Source organism: Lampetra fluviatilis, chromosome 68 (assembly GCF_964198595.1).
Source record: "Lampetra fluviatilis chromosome 68, kcLamFluv1.1, whole genome shotgun sequence".
Lineage (NCBI taxonomy): Eukaryota > Metazoa > Chordata > Hyperoartia > Petromyzontiformes > Petromyzontidae > Lampetra > Lampetra fluviatilis.
Window position 1 is genome coordinate 4,805,413 of NC_136342.1, and position 19,484 is coordinate 4,824,896.

The following is a 19,484-nucleotide window of genomic DNA, read 5'->3' on the forward strand; positions in this document are numbered from 1 at the left end:
GCTGTTGTTGTTGTTGGAGCTGCTGTTGTTGTTGGAGCTGCTGTTGTTGTTGGAGCTGCTGTTGTTGTTGGAGCTGCTGTTGTTGTTGGAGCTGCTGTTGTTGTTGGAGCTGTTGTTGTTGGAGCTGTTGTTGTTGTTGGAGCTGCTGTTGTTGTTGGAGCTGTTGTTGTTGTTGGAGCTGCTGTTGTTGTTGGAGCTGATGTTGTTGGACCTGGGATTGTTGGAGCTGCTGTTGATGGAGCTGATGATGATGATGTTGGAGCTGATGTTGATGTTGTAGCTGATGTTGATATTGCAGCTGATGATGATGATGGAGCTGCTGTTGTTGTTGCTGCTGTTGTTGGAGCTGATGTTGATGGTGGAGCTGTTGTTGATGTTGTAGCTGATGTAGCTGCTGTTGATGGGGGAGCTGCTGTTGTTGGAACTGCTGTTCTTGTTGGACCTGGGGTTGTTGTTGGAGCTGCTGTTGATGGTGGAGCTGTTGTTGTTGTTGTAGCTGGGGTTGGTGATGGACCTGGGGTTGTTGGAGTTCCTGCTGTTGTTGTACCTGGGGATGTTGGTGGAGCTGCTGGTAAAGTTGTAGCTGCTGTTGATGTTGTAGCTGCTGTTGATGTTGTAGCTACTGGTAATGTTCGAGCTGCTGTTGATGTTGTAGATGTTGTTGATGTGTTGGTAGGAGTGTTATAAGCTGTTGTTGATGTTGTAGCTGGGATTGTTGGTGGAGCTGCTGGTAATGTTGGAGCTACTGTTGTTGTTGGACCTGGGGCTGTTGGAGCTACTGCTATTGATGGTGCAGCTGTTGTTGATGTGTTGGTAGGAGTGTTATAAGCTGCTGCGACTTGTCCCTGCGTTGTCGCCAGCGATGGCATCATGTTTGGTTGTGTTGATGTTGTTGCTGCTGCTGCTCCTGCAGTGTTTGGTGGTGGCGTGGTGTTTGTAGTTGTTGTGGAAAGCACTGCTGATGTTGTTGTTGTTGTCGTCCGTGTTGTTGTTGTTGTTACTACGGATGGAGTCGCTGGCACTGTTGCTGATGATCTGGTCGTTGAGATTCCTGTAAGACATTGAAAGTAAATCACCACAATTCACACTATTCACTATACCACTATTCACTACACCACTATTCACTCCATTCACTACAGCACTGTTAACAATTGTCAATATATACACAAACACTTATGTAATAGTCACCACTTATATCAGTGTAAATATACACACACTCACTTATGTGTTTTTTTTTATATATAAGAGCGTGCGTATAAGTGTGTTAAATGTTTATATATGCGTGTGTATATACAAGTGTATGTTTGTGCATGTATGTGTGTGTTTATGTGTATATATATGTGTATATATATGTGTGTGTATATATATGTGTGTGTATATGTGTATATATATGTGTGTGTATATATATATCCGGCAAAAACAACCCCCTACCTCCTCGCGGTGCCGGACGGGCAACTCTGTCGTGGACAGTGCTGTGGGGGGAGGGCCAATTCCGATTGGCCTCTCCCCTCATGGCGTCTGTGACCACCACAGTCGCTAAACGACGGGTGCGAGGGGCTGGTAACCCCTCCACCTTCAATAAATTACCACGAAACCACGACTAAAATATCTAACTAATAAGCTTGTGCCGGAGGCCCCGGGGGGACAGGCGTCTATGACGTCTCCTGGCCAAACCCCATCTGGCGGAGCCAGGAGATTTAATCTTTATCCTCGGGGCTCCTCCAGAAACAACGACAAGCCACTACGGATGGCCACGTGGAATGTTCGAACGCTCACTGCGGAGGAGAGGCTGCCACTCCTCTATCGGGAGCTGGACCGGTACTGCCTCGATCTCTCTGGCATTCAGGAGGTCCGGTGGACCGGCTCTGGCTCCTGCCACCATGAGGGGTGGTCAGTCCTCTACTCGGGGCAGGAGACTGCCAAACAACAGGGTGTGGCTCTTCTTCTGAACAAAAGAATGAAGGGGGTGTGGGAGCGTGGCGGTGAGGTGTGGGAAGCTGTAAGCCCCAGGCTACTTTGGGCTCGCCTTCCCAATCAACCGGCGGCGAGGAGTGGTGGTCGTGGTAACTTATGCCCCCACTGAAGAAGAACATCCGTGGAGGGATGCAGGCACGGCCGATGAGTCAGATGCCTTCTATGACCTCCTGTCACAGGTGCTAACTAAAGTGGCCCCTCGGGATAAAGTCATCTTGTTGGGTGACTTCAATGCCCGAGTTGGTCACGATGCTGGCACCTGGTCTGGAGTGATTGGAAGGCATGGGCCAGATCAACTCAATAACAACGGTAGGAGGCTGCTAGATTTTTGTGCAGCCCATGGGCTTGTAATTACCAAAACGCTGTTCCGGCATCGGTGCATCAACACAACATCATGGATGCATGCCGGGTCCAAGCAAGAACATCTGCTGGACTACATAGTGACGGATCAGCGCATGCGAGCCCATGTCCTTGACACCAGGACCTACCGTGGAGCTGATCTGCCCTCTAACCATCGACTTGTCATCTGTAAGATGTGCCTGCCATTCTTCCACTCCGGTGGTGGGTGTACACCCAAGACCCCGTTCCAACCTAAGGTGGCCTGGTCTCAGTTAGCTGATAAAAGTTTGCAAATGAGAATTTCATCATCGCTTGCGGCTGGGGTTGGCATCATCCCCCACTCCTCCTGATGTCGAGGGTAAATGGGCGAGGTTTAGGACTGTGACTCATGCAGCTGCAATGGCTGCTTTGGGTACGCGGTCCAGACCTCCCCAGAGACCCTGGCTGACAGAGGAGGTGTTCAGGATGGTCGAGAAAAAGCGACAGGCCCACTCTCATCGGCTACAGCATCCCACGTCATAGAATGAGGAGGCTTACCGCAGCCTTCGCTCGGAGGTTCGGAGAGCCGTGAGGCGCTGCAAGGATGGGTGGTCGTTGCGGGTTGCTGAGGAGATGGAGTCTGCCTCAGTGGCCCGCGGTCACAAATCACTGTATAACTCCATCAAAAAAGTAACCTGCAGCACCACACCTATTACCATCATTAGGGTAAAGAACGGTGATCAAATTTCCAACCCCCAGGAACAGGTTTGCAGATTTGCTGAGCATTTCTGTGAGGTCCTGGGGGAGGGGGAATACCTCAGCCTGGAAAACATCATGGGACAAAGTGGGGATGACCCTGCTGAGGCTGCGGTGCCTCAAATATTGGAGGAGGAAGTCACCCCCTGCGAGTGGCTGGCTGAGGTGCCATACGTTGAGGAAGTACTGAAGTCGATCCAGAGTCTAAGACCAGGAAAGGCACTGGGCAGAGAAGAACTCCCAAGCGAAATGCTGCGGGAGTGTGGCGTTTGTGCACAGACTGCCCTACATGACATCATAACAACAGTCTGGACCACTGGACGGGTTCCCCTGGATGGTAAGGATGCCCTGGTGGTCCCCTTCTTTAAGAAGGGGGACTGCACAGACTGTAACAACTACAGGGGCATCTCACTCCTCAGTGTACCGGGAAAGGTCCTGGCAAGGATTATTCCACATCGCCTTGCTAGACACGCTGAGGAGAGGCTTGCAGTGCCCCAATGCGGTTTCAGGAAAGGGCTGTCCTGCACAGATGCCATATTTTCCGTCCGTCTGCTACAGCAGAGGTGTAGGGAATTCCAACAAGACCGACATCTCTGCTTTATTGACCTGGTCAAGGCCTATGATACCATCAGTAGGCCTGGGCTCTGGGTTTTTCTTCATACTTTCGGAGTCCCTGACCCGCTGCTCATGCTCATTAAGGACCTTCATGATGGTGAGCGGGCCCGGTTAAAACTACGTGGCTGGGAGTCACATTATTTACCATCTATTTTGACCACGTAGTTCGTGAAGCCTTCAATAGCTGTACCGGGGGAATTTCCATTTGGTACAGATATAATGGGAGGCTGATCGATGCCCCGGTGCGATCAAGGGATGGCTCCTTATTGGTAAACCTCGTTATGTATGCCGATGATTTGGTAATAGCTGCTCATTCAGAGGAGGAGTTTGAGACACTGCTGCTGAGACTGGAGCGTGCCACTAAGAGGTGGGGCCTTACCATCAGCCCCACCAAAACTAAGCACCTGCCTGGATATTTTGTACCATCGGACACTCCACTCCCACAACTCCCAATCGGTGATGGGGCAGTTGTGGAGAGTGTGGAGAGTTTCCCATACCTGGGCAGTGTGTTTATGACCGGCTCGAGTTTAACAGCAGAGGTCTCACTCCGAATCAGTCGAGCGGCAATATCTTTTCATCGGTTGCGTAACGCTGTGTGGAAGCTACCTGGTCTGTCGCTCCGCACGAAACTTCAGGTCTTCTCGGCCACAGTCATTCCCTCCCTTCTCTACGTTTGCGAAATGTGGACCCCCCTAATGGAGCATCTTCGCCGGTTAGAAACATTTAGGCTGGCCTGCCTACGATCCATCCTGGGTTTAACCAGGCTGGATTGTGTGAGGAGCTCACAAGTCCTTGAAAGATCTGGGCAAAGTCCCATCAGTGAGCTCCTCCGGCAGGCAAGGCTGCGTTGGCTGGGTCATGTAGCCCGCATGCCCAGCCACCGCATGCCTAAACAGCTTTTGTTCGGCCGGATCGAGGGGGCTAAACGGGCGCGGCACGGGCTGGAGAAGAGATGGAATGATGTGGTACAGGAGGACGTGGAGCTGAGTGGACTTGCCGATGACTGGTACCAGTGGTGTCAAGATTGGCCTCAGTGGAGGAGGCTCGTGAAGGACGCTACTGGGCAGTTGGAGGCAGTCGCCCTCCAACAACAATGGAGGGCGGAGGAGCGACGCTCACAACAACGAGCGGAGCGCCGGGTGGCTAAAGCACAGCAAGTTGGTACAGTAGGGGGCACAGGTGGTGCATCAGCCAGTCATCTCGGTCATCTCGGTCAGTCGACCCCTGGCACCTGCGTCTGCCCCGTGACCTCCTGCCAGCGGGCGTTCGACACTTCACGTGGCCTCAAGGTGCACATGGCCTGGCACAAGCATCGTGGTGACGTCACCGCCACTTAGTGGCGAATGGCGGTTGTTGTTGTTGTTGTTGTATGAGTGAGTGTGTAAGTGTGTGAGTGTGTGTGTGAGTGTGTGTGAGTGTGTAAGTGAGTGTAAGTCTGAGTGTGTGTAAGTGAGTGTAAGTGTGTATTAGTGTGTGTAAGTGTGTGTGTGAGTGTGTGAGTGTGTGTAAGTCTGAGTGTGTGTTAGTGTGTGTAAGTGTGTTAGTGTGTGTGAGTGTGTAAGTGTGTGAATGTGTGTGTGTGAGTGTATGAGTGAGTGTGTAAGTGTGTGAGTGTGTGTGTGAGTGTGTGTGAGTGTGTAAGTGAGTGTAAGTCTGAGTGTGTGTGAGTGTGTAAGTGTGTGAGTGTGTGTGAGTGTGTGTGACTGTGTAAGTGAGTGTGTGTGTAAGTGTGTAAGTGACTGTGTGAGTGTGTGAGTGTGTGTGTGAGTGTGTAAGTGAGTGTAAGTCTGAGTGTGTGTAAGTGTGTGTAAGTGTGTGTAAGTGAGTGTGTGAATGTGTGTGTGTGAGTGTATGAGTGAGTGTGCGAGTGTGTGTAAGTGTGTGTAGGGTCACCTGCTGTCGCCATTGCGTCACCAGTACCGACCCGTGCCACGAGGAGTCCCCATCCCCACAGCAGCGTCCAGGCCCAGGTTCGACTCCCCGCCCGGGAGATCCCCACGGACCACATCGCTGACTCCTCCTCCTCCTCACCACTCACCTCCTCCTCTTCCTCCTCCTCCTCCTCGTCGTCTTGCGCCGGAGCTCACGGCTGTGCACGTTCCGCTGCGACATGAAACCGGCACCACGGACATCGACGTTTTGAGGCTGACGTTTGGCAACTCGAACCTTCAGCTCCCTCCACAGATTTTCAATGGGATTAAGGTCTGGAGACTGGCTACGCCACTCCAGGACCTTAATGTGCTTCTTCTTGAGCCACTCCTTTGTTGCCTTGGCCGTGTGTTTTGGGTTTTTGTCATGCTGGAATACCCATCCACGACCCAATTTCAATGCCCTGGCTAAGGGAAGGAGGTTCTCACCCAAGATTTGACTGTACATGGCCCCGTCCAGTAATCACTGAGGCTTACAGAGCCAGACTAAGGCTCCCACAGGGTTCAGTGTTAATCATTGAGGCTCACAAAGCCAGACTGAGGCTCCCACAGGGTTCAGTGTTAATCACTGAGGCTCACAGAGCCAGACTAAGGCTCCCACAGGGTTCAGTTAACCACACACACACACAGACAACCACACAAACGGTCATGATCACACTGCCCAGGTATGGGAAACTCTCCACTCTCTCCACTACTGCCCCGTGGGGTGGAGTGTCCGATGGTACTAAATACCCAGGCAGGTGCTTAGTTATGGTGGGGCTGATGGTAAGGCCTCACCTCTTAGTGGCACGCTCCAGTCTCAGCAGCAGCGTCTCCAACTCCTCTTCTGAATGAGCAGCTATTACCAAATCATCGGCAAACATAACGTGGTTGAGCAATAGGGAGCCATCCCTTGACCGCACCCAGGCATCGATCAGCCTCCCATTGTATCTGTACCAGATGGAAATTCCTCTGGTATGGCTATTGAAGGCTTCACGAACTTCGTGGCCAAAATAGATGTCAACTAATGTGGGAGCCAGAGGACATCCCTGTCGCACCCCAAGGTATGCAGGGAATGGCTCCTACTCCCGGCCACGTAGTTTTACCCGGGCCCGCTCACCATCATGAAGGTCCTTAATGATCGTGAGCAAAGGGTCAGGGACTCCGAAAGCACGAAAAACAACCCAGAGCCCAGGACTACTGATGGTGTCATAGGCCTTGACTATGTCAATAAAGCAGAGATGTAGGTCTTGTTGGAATTCCCTACACCTCTGCTGTAGCAGACGGACAGAAAATATGGCATCTGTGCAGGACCGCCCTTTCCTTAAACCGCATTGGGGCTCCGCAAGCCTCTCATCAGCGTGCCTGGCAAGGCGATGTTAAATAACCTTGCCCGGACTTTACCTGGCGAACTGAAGAGTGAGATGCCCCTGTAGTTGTTACAGTCTGTGCGGTCCCTCTTCTTAAAAAGGGGGATCATCAGGGCATCCTTCCCATCCTGCGGAACCCGTCCAGTGGTCCAGACTGTTGTTATGACGTCATGTAAGGCAGTCTGTGCACAAACGCCACCCTCCCTCAGCATTTTCCTTGGGAGTTCATCTCTGCCCAGTGCCTTTCTTGGTCTCAGACTCTGGATCGCCTTCAATACTTCCTCAACAGATGGCACCTCTGCCAGCCACTCACAGGGGGTGACTTCTTCTTCCAATATTTGAGGCACCGCAGCCTTGGCAGGGTCATCCCCACTTTGTCCCACGATATTTTCTAGGCTGAGGAAATTCCCCTCCCCCAGGACTTCACAGAAATGCTCAGCAAATCTGCAAACCTGTTCCTGGGGGTCGGAGATTAGATCACCGTTCTTTCCCCTAATGATGGTTATAGGTGTGGCGCTGCAGGTTACTTTTTGATGGAATTAAAGAGCGATTTGTGATCGCGGGCATTTGAGGCAGACTCCATCTCTTCAGCAACCCGCGACCATCACCCATCCTTGCAGCACCTCACGGCTCTCCGAACTTCCGAGCAAAGGCTGCGGTAAGCCTCCTCATTCTCTGACGTGGGACTCTGTAGACGATGAGAGTGGGCCTGCTGCTTTTTCTCAGCCAGCCTGAACACCTCCTCTGTCAGCCAGGGTCTCTGGGGAGGTCTGGACCGCGTATACCAAAGCAGTCATTGCAGCTGCATGAGTCACAGTCGTAAACCTCGCCCATTTTCCCTCGACATCAGCAGGAGTGGGGGACGATGCCAACCCCCAGCCGCAAGTGATGATGAAATTCTCGCTTGCAACTTTCATCAGCTAGCTGAGACCAGGCCACCTTGGGTTTGAATGGGGCCCTGGGTGTACACCCACCACCGGAGTGGAAAAATGGCAGGCGCATCTTACAGATGACAAGTCGATGTATCAGAGGGCAGATCAGTTCCACGGTCGGTTCTGGTGTCAAGGCAATGTCCTCGCAACCGCTGTTCCGTCACTATGTAGTCCAGCAGATGTTCTTGCTTGGACCCGGCATGCATCCATGATGTTGTGTGGATGCGCCGATGCCGGAACAGCGTGTTGGTAATTACAAGCCCATGGGTTGCACAAATATCTAGCAGCCTCCTGCCGTTGTTATTTAGCTGATCTTGACCCATGCCTTCCAATAACTCCAGACCAGGTGCCAGCATCATGACCAACTCCGGCCTTGAAGTCACCCAACAAGATGACTCTGTCCCGAGGGGCCACTTTAGCCAGCACCTGTGACATGAGGTCACAGAAAGCATCTCACTCATCGGCCTTGCCTGCATCCCTCCATGGATGTTCGTCTTCGGTGGGGGCATAAGTAACCATGACCACCACTCCTCGCATCTGGGTGATGGGAAGGTGAGCCCAAAGTAGCCTGGGGCTTACAGCTTCCCAAACCACCACTCTCCCATGCCCCCTTCATTCTTTTGTTCAGAAGAAGAGCCACTCCCTGTTGTTTGGCAGTCTCCTGCCCACACTCACTCACCCACACTCACTCACCCACACTCACCCACAGACCCACCCACACCCACCCATACTTTCCCACTAACACTCACCCACCTCCACCCACCCACACTCACCCACCCAGGCACAAACACTCACCACATTCATTCACCCACCCACCTACACTCACTCATACCTATTCACTCACTCACCCACACTCACCCAACCACCCACCCACAATCACCCACCCACACTCACCCACCCAGGCACAACCACTCACCCACACTCAATCACCCAGCCACCTACACTCAGCCATACCTACTCACTCACCCACCCACCCACACCCACCCATACTCTCCCACTAACACTCACCCACCTCCACCCACCCACACTCACCCACCCAGGCACAAACACTCACCACATTCATTCACCCACCCACCTACACTCACTCATACCTATTCACTCACTCACCCACACTCACCCACCCACCCACCCACAATCACCCACCCACACTCACCCACCCACCCAGGCACAAACACTCACCCACACTCAATCACCCACCCAGCCACCTACACTCACCCATACCTACTCACTCACCCACCCACCCACACCCACCCATACTCTCCCACTAACACTCACCCACATACACCCACCCACCCACACTCACCCACAGACACTCACCCACCCACACTCACCCAGCCCACCCACACTCACCTACCCACATCCACCCCCTTCCAGCCACCCACAAATACCGGTGTGGTGGCATGCGCGGCGTGACAAAGTGAGTTAATGAGAGCGCCCTGAGCACAATCCACAATCTGCGTCTCCAGGTGAGACCCCCTTGGCTGACTCATAGCTGTACAATACTACTCGAGTTCATAACCCACAACATTAACAACTATACAACACTACAGTACTACTAGAGTTCAAAACCCACAACTTTTACAACTATACAACACTACAATACTACTAGAGTTCAAAACCCACAACATTAACAACTATACAACACTACAATACTACTAGTGTTAAAAACCCACAACATTCACAACTATACAACACTACAATACTGCTAGTGTTAAAAACCCACAACATTTACAACTATACAACATTTACAACTGTGAATACTACTATTGTACTCGAATGTATACTATTGGTTCTTTCGGTAAAGTCACGTAGGTAAATAAAATAAAAAAATAAAAGATAAAAAAATATATTAAATCAAATCACGACGTTTCGATTGCAACACAAGCAATCATCGCTAAAATGGCTTGCTGTGGTTGTCACACCTGATGATGATTGCTTGTGTTGCAATCGAAACATTGTGATTTAATTTAATTAATTAATTTTATATCTTTTATTTGTTTTATTATCTTCACCCACGTGACTTTACCGATAGAACCAAGAGTATGGATCCGTGCAGTCACGAAAACTTCAAATCTAGAATGTACTCGAATAGTAAAAGTACACTACACTATACACTACTATACACTCCACTATACACTACACTATACACTACATACAAGACACACAGTACACTATACACTACACTATACACTACTATATACTACTATACACTACACTATACACTACACTATTATTGTAGAAGGGAAGTAATAAAATAATAAAAATAAAACATAATAAAACAATTCTCACGACGTTTCGGCCACAACGCAAGCAGCCATCCTTGCGTTGTGGCCGAAACGTCGTGAGAATTGTTTTATTATGTTTTATTTTTATTATTTTATTACTTCCCTTCTACGTGACTTTACCGAAAGAACCAAGAAGATGAATCCCTGCAGTCACGAAAGCTTTAAATCGAAATTTAACTATTATTGTAATTGTAGTAGTGTGGGTTTATTATCCAACACAGAACCGGTTAGTGCTGAACTAGTATACTACACTATACACTACACTATACACTACATACACTACACACACTACACTATACACTACACTATACACTACACTACACACTACTATACACTACACTATACACTACACTATACACTACACTATACACTACATACAAGACACACAGTACACTATACACTACACTATACACTACTATATACTACTATACACTACACTATACACTCCACTACAATTGTAAACGTTGTAGTGGGTTTAATTTCCAACACGCAACCGCTTTGTGCTGAACTAGTACACTACACTATACACTACTATATACTACTATACACTACACTATACACTACACTATTATTGTAAATGTAGTTGTATGGGTTTATTATCCAATACATAACCGGTTAGTGCTGAACTAGTATACTACACTACACTATACACTCCACTATAATTGTAAACGTTGTAGTGGGTTTAATTTCCAACACAAAACCGGTTAGTGCTGAACTAGTATATTACACTATACACTACACTATACACTCCAATATAATTGTAAACGTTGTAGTGGGTTTAATTTCCAACACACAACCGCTTAGTGCTGAACTAAGTAACTAATTGGTCACGTCTATGTTCACGTGACCCAAATCGCTTACTAATTCATACCTGTCAACCCCTTCTCAGTGCCCTACCTTATTGAAGACCAATTCAAACCTTATTGGTCAACCCGTTCCCCTTATAAATGTCAACGTTCATCCGACACAAAGTTCCATCACATGGGAGAAACAAATAGACACTTTTTTTATTTTGTGCCCGTATTGAAACGGTTAAACCGTATGAGTTGACAGGTATGTATCTCTGTGGGTCTCTGTGGGGTCTCTGTGTGTGTCTGTGGGTCTCTGTGTATCTCTGTGGGTCTACGTGGGTCTCCATATCTGCACACACATTATCAGTGCCTACCTCATTACAGATACATTCAGACATTAAAGGTCACCCCGTACCCCTTTATAAATCTCAACGTTAGTCCTATAAATCACATCAGGAGGGAAAAACACAAAAATAAACTTTTTTATTTTGTGCCCGTGTTGAAACGGCAGTACGCCATACGGACCTGCAAACTCAATTTCCCTGAACAGGAACACGGGGTGAGCCATCTGGGTTGGCAGCTATTCTCATTGGCTGTGCTGTGTGGTGTTGGTTGGGTTTAACGATGCGACATTTATATTCACGGAAATCTAAAGAACGTAAAAAACCCCACCCCTCTAATATGGAAATATTAGTCGCCCAGAGCCCTGCTGCTCCTACTATGTGTCAAATCAAATGGCACTTTGGTAGGTAGCGGCTTCGGGGCGTTGCTACAACACACACGCGAACGTGCAAACACCCGAGTGGGTTAACTGGCTTAACAGGATTGTGTGCGCGGAAACAAAGTCAACATCACATTCGAATTGAAACGGCAGAAGAATAAAACGTCCACAAGGCGTTTTGGTAGTGAAAAGGGAATTCCCCCACCCCACCCCACCACCCCTCTTCTTACGAACGAGTTCAGTTTCCAGAGGGTCTGCTCGTAAATCGAATTGTTCTTAAGTCCAACAACGTGCTGTGTGCACTAAACACGGGGGATGGCTGTAAAAGTTGTATAATCTCATGTAGATGTAGATGCCACTGGTTCTTCACGTTCTGCAGATGTAGATGCCACTGGTTCTTCACGTTCTGTAGATGCCACTGGTTCTTCACGTTTTGTAGATATAGATGCCACTGGTTATTCACGTTCTGTAGATGCCACTGGTTCTTCACGTTTTGTAGATATAGATGCCACTGGTTCTTCACGTTCTGTAGATGCCACTGGTTCTTCACGTTCTGCAGATGTAGATGCCACTGGTTCTTCACGTTCTGCAGATGTAGATGCCACTGGTTCTTCACGTTCTGTAGATGACACTGGTTCTTCACGTTCTATAGATGTAGATGCCACTGGTTCTTCACGTTCTGCAGATGTAGATGCCACTGGTTCTTCACGTTCTGCAGATGTAGATGCCACTGGTTCTTCACGTTCTGCAGATGTAGATGCCACTGGTTCCTCACGTTCTGCAGATGTAGATACCACTGGTTCTGCACGTTCTGCAGATGTAGATGCCACTGGTTCTTCACATTCTGCAGATGTAGATTCCACTGGTTCCTCACGTTCTGCAGATGTAGATGCCACTGGTTCTTCACGTTCTGCAGAAGTAGATGCCACTGGTTCTTCACGTTCTGCAGATGTAGATGCCACTGGTTCTTTACATTATGTAGATGTAGATGCCACTGGTTGTTCACGTTCTGCAGATGTAGATGCCTCTGGTTCTTCACATTCTGTAGATGCCACTGGTTCTTCACGTTCTGCAGATGTAGATGCCACTGGTTTATTACATTCTGCAGATGTCGGTGCCACTAGTTCTTCACGTTCTGCAGACGTAGATGTCACTGGTTCTTCACGTTTTTCAGATGTAGATGCCACCACCGCAATTCATTGCACGGCAGTTCAACTTACGCATCTCAATCCGAACAGGCAACTGGACACATAGGGGACATGTTTGTTCATATCTCTGAAGGTTTGTAAGTCGAATGGCTATAAGTAAAATAGTCCCTGTAGTAGTAATACGAATAATGACAGAGCCACTGAAAAAGCAGTCGGAGTACCGAATACAGAGGACTGACTGGGCCCTGGCTCGTTTTTCACCGCTACACATTTACAACGAACTCTTGCGTGTTATTAAACACCAAGTATGGCCCCCAGTGAAACGACGCTGGCTATCCCAAATGACAGCTCCACAGAGTGGGTTCATCACGTGGACATTCAAAGCGGCCACACACGCTGAACACAATTAGGGAGTTTGAGACCCAGAGAGACCCATAGAGATACATAGAGATACATAGAGACCCATAGCAATACATGTAGACCCATAAAGATGCATAGAGACCCATAGAGACACATAGAGACCGATAGAGACCCATAGAAACCCTTAAAGATACATTGAGACCAATAGAAACACATAGAGATCCATAGACACCCATAACATTTTTGACATGCGTTTTTCTGGATTTTGTTGTTGTTATTCTGTCTCTCACTGTTCAAATAAACCTACCATTGAAATTATAGACTGATCATTTCTTTGTCAGTGGGCAAACGTACAAAATCAGCAGGGGATCAAATACTTTTTTCCCTCACTGTATGTTTCGGCTTGGGTCTAATTGTCCACGCTCAACTGACGTTGGCTGTAAATAACCATAGTCCCTTACGCTGTGGCAAGCTTCGGGGCCACTTCCTGGAGTCGTGGAGTTCTGCCAATAATAGTACATTTCATAAAAGCATGGAGGCCACGGACTGAGCCACGGAGCTTCTAGCGGTAAACAAGGCACCGTATTTACCGGGTAATACTTCGCGCTACCTTTACCCTTCCCTTTAACTTAGCCCTTGGAATGTCGACACCTTTACCCTTTACCTTGACCCTTTTACCAGGTAAACAGGGTAAATTACCTTACCTTGCCGAGGCCTAGTCAGCACCATGGTGCCTAAGAGTTCAAGGGCCACCGCAATGGATTGACTCGAGCACTAAGGTCGCAGTTCGTTGCACGGGCGAACCACCTCGCCGCTGAACTCGTCCAGGGCCTATAAACCATCACCGCCATCCTCACAGCAGCAGTGGCCGCGGAGGCTTCTGGCTAAACCGTCGGATAAAGGCGGCGGTCACGAGGTCATCATCATCATCATCGTCGTTGAGACTGTGCCGCTGCTGTGGCCGTCTGGAACGCTCCTCCGCTTCCGATGTTCGTAAGCCACTGCCGGGAGCTGCGATGCCGCTTTTAAATGATCATCATCTGGGTTGACAAACTACGCGACTGTACATTACACTACACTATACACTACACTATACACTACACTATACACTACACTATACATTACACTATATACTACACTATACACTACACTATACACTACACTATACACTACACTATGCACTACACTATATACTACACTATACACTACACTATACACTACACTATACACTACACTACACTATACACTACATTATACACTACTATACACTACACTATACACTACACTAAACACTACTATACACTACACTATACACTACACTATACACTACTATACACTACTATACACTACACTATCCACTACTATACACTACACTATACACTACTATACACTACACTATACACTACACTATACACTACTATACACTACACTATACACTACACTATAAACTACACTATACACTACACAATACACTACTATACACTACTATACATTACACTATACACTACACTTTACACTATACACTACACTATACACTACAATATACACTACTATACACTACGATATACACTACATTATACACTACACTATACACTACTATACACTACACTATACACTACACTTTACACTACACTATACACTACACTATACACTATTATACACAACACTGCACCATACACTACACTATACACTACACTATACACTACACTACACTTTACACTACACTATACACTACACTACTATACACTACACTGCATTATACACTACACCATACACTACACTATACACTACTTTCCACTGCACTATACACTATAGTATACACTACATTATACACTACTATACACTCCTATACACTGCACTATAGACTACACTATACACCACTATACACTACACTATACACTACTATACACAACTATACACTACACTATACACTACTATACACTACTATACACTACATTATACACTACACTATACACTACTATACATTACTATACTAAATTGAAAACTAATTTCTCAAGAACGTACGCTCGTTACGGATTATAAATACTTGTGTTTTTAACACTTCACACCCCCACTCACCCACACACACTCACACACCTACAGCAACAACCGCCATTCGCCACTCAGTGGCGGTGACGTCACCACGACGCTTGTGCCAGGCAATGTGCACCTTGAGGCCACGTGAAGTGTCGAACGCCCGCTGGCAGGAGGTCACGGGGCAGACCCAGCAGGTGCCACTAGTCGACTGACTGAGATGACCGAAACGACTGACTGATGCACCACCTGTGCCCCCTACTGTGCCAACGTGTTGTGCTTTAGCCACCCGGCGCTCCGCTCGTTGTTGTGAGCGTCAATCTTCTGCCCACCGTTGTTGTTGGAGGGCGACTGCCTCCAACTGCCCAGTAGCGTCCTTACCGAGCCTCCTCCTCTGAGGCCGATCTTGACACCGCTGGTACCAGTCATCGGCAAGTCCACTCAGCTCCACGTCCTCCTGTGCCACGTCACTCCATCTCTTCTCTAGCCCGTGCCTCCTGTACCACATCATTCCATCTCTTCTCTAGCCCGTGCCGCGCCTGTTTAGCCCCCTCGATCCGGCCGAAAAGCTGTTTAGGCATGCGGTGGCTGGGCATGCGGGCTACGTGACCCAGCCAATGCAGCCTTGCCTGCCGGAGGAGCTCACCGATGGGACTTTGCCCAGATCTTTCAAGGATTTGTGAACTCCTCCTACAATCCAGCCTGGTTAAACCCAGGATGGATCATAGACAGGCCAGCCTAAATGTTTCTAACCGGCGAATATATTCTATTAGGGGGATCCACAATCACATACAGCGCATACACTTATCCACACTCACCCACACACTCACCCACACACTCATCCGCACACTCACCCGCACTCACCCCCACTCACCCATACACTCACCCACACATTCACACACACACTCACACACACTCGCCCACGTTAACTCACACACTAACACAAAGTCACCCACAGACACACACACCCACCCACACACTCACCCACACACACCCCCACTCACCCACACATATACCCACCCACCCACACTGACCCACACACCCACCCACCCAAACTCACCCACAGCACCGCGTCTCTCACCGCCTCGACCCTCTGCTGATGCGAGGCTAGGCAGACACCACCACCACCACCATCATCATCTTCATCATCATCGCTGCCTGCACCACTCTCGCCTTGCCAGTCGCCTCCCACGGTGGAGCTCCTGATGCTGCTGCTGATGATGATGAGGAGTTGAAACGGCGCAGCTGATGCTGCTGCTGATGATGATACTGCTGCTACTACTGCTGCTGTTACTGCTGATGATGATACTGCTGCTACTACTGCTGCTGTTACTGCTGATGATGATACTGCTGCTACTACTACTGCTGTTACTGCTGCTGCTGCTACTACTGCTGCTACTGCTGCTGTACTGCTGCTGCTGCTGTTGCTGCTGTTGTTGCTACTGCTGCTGCTACTTTTACTGCTGCTACTGATGGTACTTCTACTGTTACTGTTGCTGCTACTGCTGCTGCTGTTACTGTTACTGCTGCTGTTGCTGCTGCTGTTACTGCTGCTACTGCTGCTGTGGATGCTACTGCGGCTGTCTGCGTGCGTGCAGCAGCCCCACGTCTCAAGACCCTCCCCTGCTCGGCGCGCGCTCGCTTTGGGGCGGAGTTTACCCGCTGTTTTAAATACCATGGAAATAAATAAACACCAGGAAAATAAACACCAGGAAAATAAACACCACGAAAATAAATAACAACGAAAATTAATACCACGAAAATAAATAGCACCAAAAAATAAACACCACGAAAATAAATACCACAAAATAAATACCACGAAAATAAATGCAACGAAAATAAATACCACCAAATAAATGCCACAAAAATAAACAACACGAAAATAAATACCACGAAAATAAATACCACCAAATAAATACCACCAAATAAATAGCACCAAGGGCCACCGTGAACCCCCCCCCCCCCCCGTGTCACCGTGACCCCCCCAGTGTCACCGTGACCCCCTCAGTATCACTGTGACCCCCCCAGTGTCATTGTGACCCCCCCGTGTCATTGTGACCCCCCCGTGTCATTGTGACCCCCCCAGTGTCACTGTGACCCCCCCAGTGTCACCGTGACCCCCCCCAGTGTCACTGTGACCCCCCCAGTGTCACCGTGACCCCCCCCAGTGTCACCGTGACCCCCCTCAGTGTCACCGTGACCCCCCCCCCCCCCAGTGTCACCGTGACCCCCCCAGTGTCACCGTGACCCCCCCAGTGTCACCGTGACCCCCCCCCCCCGGTGTCACCGTGACCCCCCCCAGTGTCACTGTGACCCCCCCAGTGTCACCGTGACCCCCCCAGTGTCACCGTGACCCCCCCCCCCCAGTGTCACCGTGACCCCCCCAGTGTCACCGTGACCCCCCCCCCAGTGTCACTGTGACCCCCCCAGTGTCACCGTGACCCCCTCAGTGTCACCGTGACCCCCCCAGTGTCACCGTGACCCCCCCCCCAGTGTCACCGTGACCCCCCCAGTGTCACCGTGACCCCCCCAGTGTCACCGTGACCCCCCCAGTGTCACCGTGGCCCCCCCCAGTGTCACCGTGATCCCCTCAGTGTCACCGTGACCCCCCCAGTGTCACCGTGACACCCCCAGTGTCACCGTGACCCCCCCCAGTGTCATTGTGACCCCCCCAGTGTCATTGTGACCCCCCCAGTGTCACCGTGACCCCCCCCCCAGTGTCACCGTGACCCCCCCCAGTGTCACCGTGACCCCCCCCAGTGTCACCGTGACCCCCCCAGTGTCACCGTGACCCCTCCAGTGTCACTGTGACCCCCCCAGTGTCACCGTGACCCCCCCCCCAGTGTCACCGTGATCCCCTCAGTGTCACCGTGACCCCCCCAGTGTCACCGTGACACCCCCAGTGTCACCGTGACCCCCCCCCAGTGTCATTGTGACCCCCCAGTGTCATTGTGACCCCCCCAGTGTCACCGTGACCCCCCCCCCCAGTGTCACCGTGACCCACTCAGTGTCACCGTGACCCCCCCAGTGTCAACGTGACCCCCCCCAGTGTCACTGTGACCCCCCCAGTGTCACCGTGACCCCCTCAGTGTCACCGTGACCCCCCCAGTGTCACCGTGACCCCCCCCAGTGTCACCGTGACCCCCTCAGTGTCACCGTGACACCCCCAGTGTCACCGTGACCCCCCCAGTGTCATTGTGACCCCCTCAGTGTCATTGTGACTCCCCCAGTGTCATTGTGACCCCCCCAGTGTCATTGTGACCCCCCCAGTGTCATTGTGACCCCCCCCAGTGTCACTGTGACTCCCCCAGTGTCACTGTGACTCCCCCAGTGTCACTGTGACCCCCGCAGTGTCACTGTGACTCCCCCAGTGTCATTGTGACCCCCCCAGTGTCATTGTGACTCCACCAGTGTCACTGTGACTCCCCCAGTGTCACTGTGACTCCACCAGTGTCACTGTGACTCCCCCAGTGTCACTGTGACCCCCCCAGTGTCATTGTGACCCCCCCAGTGTCACTGTGACCCCCCCAGTGTCACTGTGACTCCCCCAGTGTCACTGTGACCCCCCCAGTGTCATTGTGACCCCCCCAGTGTCACTGTGACTCCCCCAGTGTCACTGTGACTCCCCCAGGGTCACTGTGACCCCTCCAGTGTCACTGTGACTCCCCCAGTGTCACTGTGACCCCCCCCAGTGTCATTGTGACTCCCCCAGTGTCACTGTGACTCCCCCGTGTCACTGTGACCCCCCCCAGTGTCATTGTGACCCCCCAGTGTCATTGTGACCCTCCCAGTGTCATTGTGACCCCCCCAGTGTCACTGTGACTCCCCCAGTGTCACTGTGACTCCCCCCAGTGTCATTGTGACCCCCCAGTGTCACTGTGACTCCCCCAGGGTCATTGTGACCCCCCCAGTGTCATTGTGACCCCCCCAGTGTCACTGTGACTCCCCCAGTGTCATTGTGACCCCCCCCCCCCCAGTGTCACTGTGACTCCCCCAGTGTCACTGTGACTCCCCCAGTGTCACTGTGACTCCCCCAGTGTCACTGTGACTCCCCCAGTGTCACTGTGACTCCCCCAGTGTCATTGTGACCCCCCCCCCAGTGTCATTGTGACCCCCCCCCAGTGTCACTGTGACTCCCCCAGTGTCACTGTGACTCCCCCAGTGTCACTGTGACTCCCCCAGTGTCACTGTGACTCCCCCAGTGTCATTGTGACTCCCCCAGTGTCACTGTGACCTCCCCAGTGTCACTGTGACTCCCCCAGTGTCACTGTGA

General features: G+C 50.5%; 1 long non-coding RNA gene across 1 annotated transcript; it reads right to left on the reverse strand.

Moving 5' to 3' along the window:
* Nucleotides 1-660: 660 nt before the first annotated feature.
* Nucleotides 661-16,345, reverse strand: LOC144952496 (uncharacterized). The gene is made up of 3 exons (XR_013640637.1): nucleotides 16,272-16,345; nucleotides 5,557-5,766; nucleotides 661-1,051 (listed from the first exon to the last, which is right to left on the reverse strand). It is a non-coding gene; the product is annotated as an uncharacterized LOC144952496 (long non-coding RNA).
* Between the last annotated feature and the right edge of the window lie 3,139 nt (nucleotides 16,346-19,484).